This window comes from Littorina saxatilis, linkage group LG5 (assembly GCF_037325665.1).
Source record: "Littorina saxatilis isolate snail1 linkage group LG5, US_GU_Lsax_2.0, whole genome shotgun sequence".
Classification (NCBI taxonomy): Eukaryota; Metazoa; Mollusca; class Gastropoda; order Littorinimorpha; family Littorinidae; genus Littorina; species Littorina saxatilis.
In genome coordinates this window covers 14425076-14432575 of record NC_090249.1, presented here as the reverse complement: position 1 = coordinate 14432575, position 7500 = coordinate 14425076, and the positions used below count along the sequence as shown (strand labels likewise).

General features: G+C 44.5%; 1 non-coding gene across 1 annotated transcript; it reads right to left on the bottom strand.

Moving 5' to 3' along the window:
* Positions 1–1729: 1729 nt before the first annotated feature.
* Trnar-ucg (transfer RNA arginine (anticodon UCG)) lies at positions 1730–1802 on the bottom strand. Its single transcript has one exon. It is a non-coding gene; the product is annotated as a tRNA-Arg (tRNA).
* Between the last annotated feature and the right edge of the window lie 5698 nt (positions 1803–7500).

Here is a 7500-nt window from a genome sequence, read left to right as displayed (position 1 = left end):
AAATAGGTGAGAGGATGGGAGGGGGTGGGGTGACAATCGCCACACTAAATGCCATTGTCATCATTTTCACGAGTTTTCATTCACAAGCACCTGGGAAATAAATCTCATGTTCCCCATGCAATAAATCCCCGGTTACCATAGTTGCAGGAAGCAGGTTATACATGGATAATCAAAAGCAAACCCAATAGAAACGCTCGGGGATTCTTCGGCTCTTTTCATTGGCGTTTTCCTAGACCTAAACACACGACACGACACTGCTTTGCAAAGTTCCAAAAACGAACTGGCAAACTGGCAAAAGTAAACAAAAAACAAAACTACTTCATGAAAGGTCATACATTCATCACAAACAAATGAAACATACCGATATGTTTTGTCTTCTTACAAAGTCATGGAGTGCCTGTATCAGTGTTTCAGACGTTCGGAGAAACACGAACGTCAAATTCAAAACAAACCAATTGACCCCTGACACACAAATTTCGACCCGTGCACAAGACGTTGTATCGATAAACGAAGAGCAAATAAGAAATAATAATAAAAGCAAACAAAATAGCAACAAGATATGCAAACATCTGACAAAGCCGAGCAAGTAGAATGACAGGTTTAATGAAAAACAAAGAGGCACTCAGTCGGAAACAAGATCGCGATTCTTTCGCTGCACGACGCAAATCTTCTGTGACCTTTGACCCAACGTAGCTTCCACATTCGATCACTAAGTTTAATATTTACAACTGAAAGCCGAAGGGGTGGAATACCGAGATGAACCTACAGAACTGTGCATCCTTAAACCTGACATATTCATCCCAACATTTTATAAACTCAAAAACACAGAAAGTTACTTTCACACGCCAGCTTTGATTGCCAGTGGTTATCAAAACGGAACTCGTGTGGTTATCAAAACGGAACTCGTGTTTCAAAGCATGGCTCCCTGTGTTGATTGTGCACTTATTTTCTCACTACTAAAATGACGACAAAAACGATGTTTGGTGGTTTGTTGTCAGACCAGCTTTTTTGTCGGTCCTCGGGGGGGCAAATCGACTTTTGTTTCATATTTATTGACCGCGGCCTTCGGACCGACAAAAAAGCTGGTCTGTCAACAACTCATCAAACATCTTATAATGCCTGTCCGAGTAGTTCATGATGTTTGGATGTGAATAACCCTCGAGAGTACAGTTAGTTATCTTACGATTGTTCAATGCTGCAGGATTTTTAGATAGTTGAGAGGATCTAGGATGAGGAAACGAGGGTGCGGGGTGACAATAGCCACACTAAATGCCAATGCCTGTCCGAGTGGTTCATGATATTTGGATGTGAATAACCTTCGCGCTTACGTTACGCTGCAGCATTTTTAAATAGGCGAGAGGATAACGAATTAAGGGTTGACGGGGAGGGTTAGGAGATAGGGGGTTGGGGGTGGTGTGAAAATAACCACACTAAATGACAATGGCTATCCAAGTGTTTTAGGATGTTTGGATGTGAACAACCCGTACCCTCGCACGTACAGTTAGTTATCTCACGATTGTTCAACGATGCAGGATGTTTAAATAGGTGAGAGGACGAGAAAGGGGGGGGGGGGGGGGGTGGTGACCATAGCCACACTAAATGCCAGTGCCTAGTTCCAGAGTGTGGTTTTTTTTCTCTCGATATTTAGACATGAACGGCACTCAAGCTGACAGTCACCTACCGATTTGTTCATGATGATAAATTTTAAAAAAAATATGATGTAGCCGAACGACCCCGACGAGACTCGAACTCGCAATCTTCTGATTCGAAGTCAGACGCCTTATCCGTTGGGCCACGGGGCCAGCTCATATCTGTTTAGTGATGCGGCATTTTTAAATAGGTTAGACGATGAGCAAAGGGTGAGGGAGGCGGAAGGGGGGGGGGGGGGGGGGGAGCAGGAGGTGACCATAGCCATACTTACTGCCAGTGCCTGTTCATAGGTTTTCCGTTACATTTACTGACAGTTTTTTGCTTAGTGGGTAGGGCTTGACTGTCTGGCATGTTCCTCTCAGTGTAAGTGTGTTTGAAGTCATCACCATAAGCCCTGTAGTTTTGTTGTTGTTTTCACATTATGTCAATGTACATTTCTTGAACATGTACAATATGAATAAACATTGTTTAAACCAAAGGTTTTCATGATGTTTGGATTGGATTGGCCCTCGCGCTAACAGTCAGTTATCTCACGATAATATGTTCAATGCTGCAGCATTTTTAATTAGGTGACAGCATGAGGACGGGAGGGGCTGGGGTGGCCATAGTGCAACGTGTTTCATGATGCTTGGCACATGACACTCACCCCAACAGTTAGTTATTTCCCAATTTGTTTGAAAATGCACGAGAGGGTGATGAGAGGGTGAACAGGGGTTGGGGTGGGGTGATGATAAACACACTAAATGTCAATGACTATCCAACGTGTTTCATGATGTTGGGATGTGAATTATGTAACCCTCGCGCTAACAGTTAGTTATCTCACAATTGTTCAATGCTGCAGGCTTTTGAAAAGATGAGAGGTTGTGGAGGGGAAGGGGGTGGGGGGTGGAGATGCGAGCTGGAGGTGGAAATAGCCACACTAAATGTCAGAGGAATGTTTCATGATGTTGATTTGTACGGGATTAACCCTCGCGCTAACACCTAGTTATCTCTCGATTTGTTCAATGATACGCAGCAGTTTTGAAAAGGCAGGACAGGAAGCACAGGCGGAAGGGGTGGGGGGCTTGGGGTGTCAATGGTCACACCCACTGCCAGTGCCTTTCGAAAGGGTTTCCTGATGTTTAGATGTCAATGGCTTTCACACTAACGGTTATTTCCCTATCAGCATATCCTGCAGCAGTTGCGTTTTTAAGGGGGTAGGGGGGGGGCGGGGGAATTTGGGGTATATTGGGGTGAGAATAGTCACACTGTATGGCAATACCTCTGCAAGTGTGTCATGTTTGGGTGTGACTGGCACGCTCACACTTGCACTTATCTCCAAGTTAATCCCCTCAGTGTTGCAGCAGATGACAATGGGGAGGGGTGGGTGTGGGGTTTGGTGGGGTAGAGTTTGGGGATAGCAAGGCAAGTGGCAGGGACCGGGGGGGAAACGGGGGGTGGGTCACACTTTTTTTCCAATGCCTCCCAAAGTTTCATATTGTTTGGTTGTGCATGGCCTGCGGGCGAACAGTGATCTCCCAATCTGTTGTAGCGATGCATAGATCTATACTTGCCAATGAAGTATTAACAGAAGAATTTGTGTGGGGAGAGTGGTGAGAGGGGGGGGAGGGGGAGCTGCGATTCAAAGTAGTCACGCTAAATACATTTTCTTTCCAAGATTGTTGATGGTGTTTTAGCAGTATGGCAAGTTTATTCCCAAATCAACTTTTCAGCAGTAGAAAATGGGGAATAAGAGAGAACGGGTAGCCAATGCCCCTGCAAAGTGTTTCATTATGTTCCCTGACAGGAATAGTCATCTCAATTTTGAAGCAGCTGCGAATGGGGAATAGAAGGGTTGGGTAATGGGTATGTATGTCCGGGCGGAGATTACCTTGAAATGAGTTGCGGAAGAGAGAGAGAGAGAGAGAGAGAGAGAGAGAGAGAGAGAGAGAGAGAGAGAGAGAGAGAGAGAGAGAGGGAGGGAGAGAGAGAGGGGGGAGAGAGAGGGGGGGGAGAGAGAGAAAGAGAGGGGGGGGAGAGAAAGAGAGAGGGAGAGAGAAGGAGGGAGAGAGAGAGAGGGGGAAGAGATAAAGAGAGAGAGGGGGGGAAAGAGAGAGAGGGGAGAGAGAGAGGGAGAGAGAGAGCTAAGTGAGACAGACAAACAGATATTCTAAGACACATAGACAAAGAGGGACAGAGAGCGAATGAAAGAGAGAGAGGGAGAGGAAGACGCAGAGAAAGAGACAGAGACAGAAACAGAGAGGCAGTGACAGCTACATAAACAGACAGAGAGCGAGGGATAGGTGGGGTAGGGGAAGCTAACGGTTTTATCGGTGTCATCATCGTCTGACCTAAGCGGGGGATGATGACAATGGGTGTCATTACCTTGCCTGATGTTTAGCTGTCGGGGGCTCGCGCAAAGTGTTATCTTGCCTTCGGAAGTTACAGCTGATCCTCAAATCTGCTTCCCGCTGCACGGATCAGAGGATGGCCAGGACGTTGAAAAGGCAGGGTGGATGGAGGGTCGGAGTGGGGAGGGGGGGGGGGGCATTGATGAGGTGCGAGGGGTGTATGGCAGCAAGAGAGCAAGCTCACACCGTGTCAACCCCCTTCCTGATATTTACCTGTGTGTTACCGGTATGGTGTCTGGGGATATAGCTCAGTTGGTAGCGCGCTGGATTTGTATTCAGTTGGCCGCTGTCAGCGTGAGTTCGATCCCAGGTTCGGCGGAAATTTATTTCACAGAGTCAACTTTGTGTGCAGACTCTCTTCTCTTCGGTGTCCGAACCTCCCCCCGTGTACACTACATTGGGTGTGCACGTTAAAGATCCCACGATTGACAAAAGGGTCTTTCCTGGCAAAATTGCTTAGGCACAGTTAATAATTGTCTACCTATACCCGTGTGACTTGGAATAATAGGCCGTGAAAGGTAAATATGCGCCAAAATGGCTGCAATCTACTGGCCGTATAAAATTTCATCTCACACGGCATCACTGCAGAGCGCCTAGAACTGTTCCCACGGAATATGCGCGATATAAGACTCATTGATTGATTGATTGATGGTGTCAACCGTCACGGCTGATTGGTTTGTGTAACTCAGGTAGGCATTCCAACTGCATTTCTAAAACAACCATGTTTTTAGGTATTTATGGATATATTTTTGTATTGTATTGTATTAATCTATTTATTTATTTAGTATTTACCGTTAAATCTATTTAGTTGAGTTATTTATTGAGCTATTGACTTATGTATTTGTTTATGTATTTGTTAATGTATTTAATTATGGATGTATTTATTTAAGTGTTTATTCATGTATTTATTCATGTTTTTATTCATGTATCTATTTATGTGTTTATTTTGTATTTGTTTTTGTATCAGTTATGCATTTCTTTGTTTGCTTATTTATGTATTCATTCATTCTTGGAACCGGCACGGTTGGCCTAGTGGTAAGGCGTCTGCCCCGTGATCGGGAGGTCGTGGGTTCGAACCCCGGCCGGGTCATACCTAAGACTTTAAAATTGGCAATCTAGTGGCTGCTCCGCCTGGCGTCTGGCATTATGGGGTTAGTGCTAGGACTGGTTGGTCCGGTGTCAGAATAATGTGACTGGGTGAGACATGAAGCCTGTGCTGCGACTTCTGTCTTGTGTGTGGCGCACGTTAAATGTCAAAGCAGCACCGCCCTGATATGGCCCTTCGTGGTCGGCTGGGCGTTAAGCAAACAAACAAACAAACAATTCATTCTTGAATTGATTGATTTATTTGTTTATTTATTTATTTGAAACTTTTGTAACGGGTAAGATAAAGCGTTTAATATATCTGACCTCTGAAGGGTCAAGCTATAGGCGAGAAAAACTCATTTAAATGACAAATTCGGAAAAATTGACTATTAAAGTCAAACTGATATGAATCTTGAAATGTATCCTTTTATAGTAAGAAATAAATGGTGGGTCACAAAAGTACATTTTTTATGTTAAACTTCTTTTTCCAAGTTTTTAGCGTAAATTCAAAAGCCAGAACAGTTCCAGTATAAAGAATCGACATGGTAGTGGATCACGCCGGAAATGCTTTTTTTTAATAAAAAAACCCCCAACAACTATAACTTTCTTCTCAGTCTTCAGCAGATTCATTCAGAAATAAAATAAAGATTAGTTCCAGTCAAGAAAAAAATCGATCTGTTCGGTCGATGGCCAATATAACCAACCACCCCACCCTCTTCTCTTCCACCCTCCCCCCCCCCCCCCCCCCCTCTAGTCATCCGAGGTCTCATGATACTAGCCCCAGCCATTCTGGTCGCACAGCACACTGACCAGTGTCAACAACGAGAGGGTCGCTGACCACACCTACTGACCACACCTGTGCGAACACCTCCCCGTCAGGTGTAAACACTGACCACACGGGAGGAGACAACAGGTGATCATGAGGCGTGAACATTGCACGAGCCGTGGGCGTCGGGGATATACGTATAGGTTACAACACGAGTGGTTTTTCATATGGCTTGTATTTCAGTCAAGACCCAGCGGATGAATATCATAGGGATCCACGAGCCTCTGGCCTCTGGCGAGTGGATCCCGATGATATTCCCGCTGGGTCTTGACTGAAATACAAACCATACAAAAAAACATGAGTGTTGTGAGCTGTATATCCCATGCGTACACCAAAGACAACGTGGACCACAACAAAGCACTGTAGTTGTCTGTGGTGTGTAAAATAGGTGAGCCAGCGAGGTGTGTTCCTCTTCACTACCCCATGCTAAAGCCACGTCGCTGAAGAAATAAAGTGCAAACAAGTGCATCCGTAAATGTGTCTTAAATCTACATTCAAACCGCTGTTCGATTTGCTTTTGAATGCATTTTAGTTTCAAGATAGTAAATTTAAAGAAAGCACTCACAATGAAAGTTTTCATTGAATCAAAGACAGTTTCGATTTAGGTTCTGAGTCCGTCCAAGGTCACAGTTCCAGGCTACGATTGCCAAAACCGGTTTGGTTAACTCGGATCCCAATTCTAGTTTAATTTTTGTGTTGGAGTGTAGAATTACGACATTTTACTGAATAACTTTCTTTAGATTTAACCAGTAATTTCATGTACGTGAAATATATCTCTGAGTTAATTTGTTCGATCGTGCTTGCGTTAATCAACCCATACTGGTTGCGTCAATTCTGTCTAAAACGATGTAATGGCCGCTCCTTGAAACTGCGTGTGGAATGCCGTTTGGACTGATTTTACTGGACATCAGGATGAAATACACGTTTGCTGAGCTCTTGGATACTTTCATATAACCATGAACTTACGTCAGTGTAAAGCAACACAGTTGGACATGCTCGAAAAATGGATGAAACAGCCTGTGCTGGATGACGAAGCGAACCGGCCAGCGAAAAAGGTACACTCGTAACACTGACGCAGTGCATCTTTGCTTGTTGAACACACAGAGAGACACGAACACACACAGACACCCACCCGTACGCACACACACACACAGACACACGCGCGTGCGCGCGAGTGAATTGCTTAGGTTGCATGTCAAATTAAAAAGATATGAAACAACTTATTTGATTTTGAGCATACATCATGTGTTTACATTTTTAACTTTGCAGAAGTTAGTCTCAGTGTTCTGGCTGCAGATCTAAAGTCTAATCAAGCTTCAAGGTAATCCGGTTAGTGCTAAGTTCCCTTTGCCTTTGGGTAACACCGACAGTACCCGTGCCATTGAACGCTCAGAAATAGCTTGCACACACACACACACACCTTTTGGGAGGTTGGGGAATCTGTGTTGAATAATGGTAAGCTTACCGTCTGTCTGCTGTTGATTGTAGCTGTGGAGCTTGCTTGTGTGGGAAAGATATTGATGCTGTATAGTTGGAAAATTAGTACTT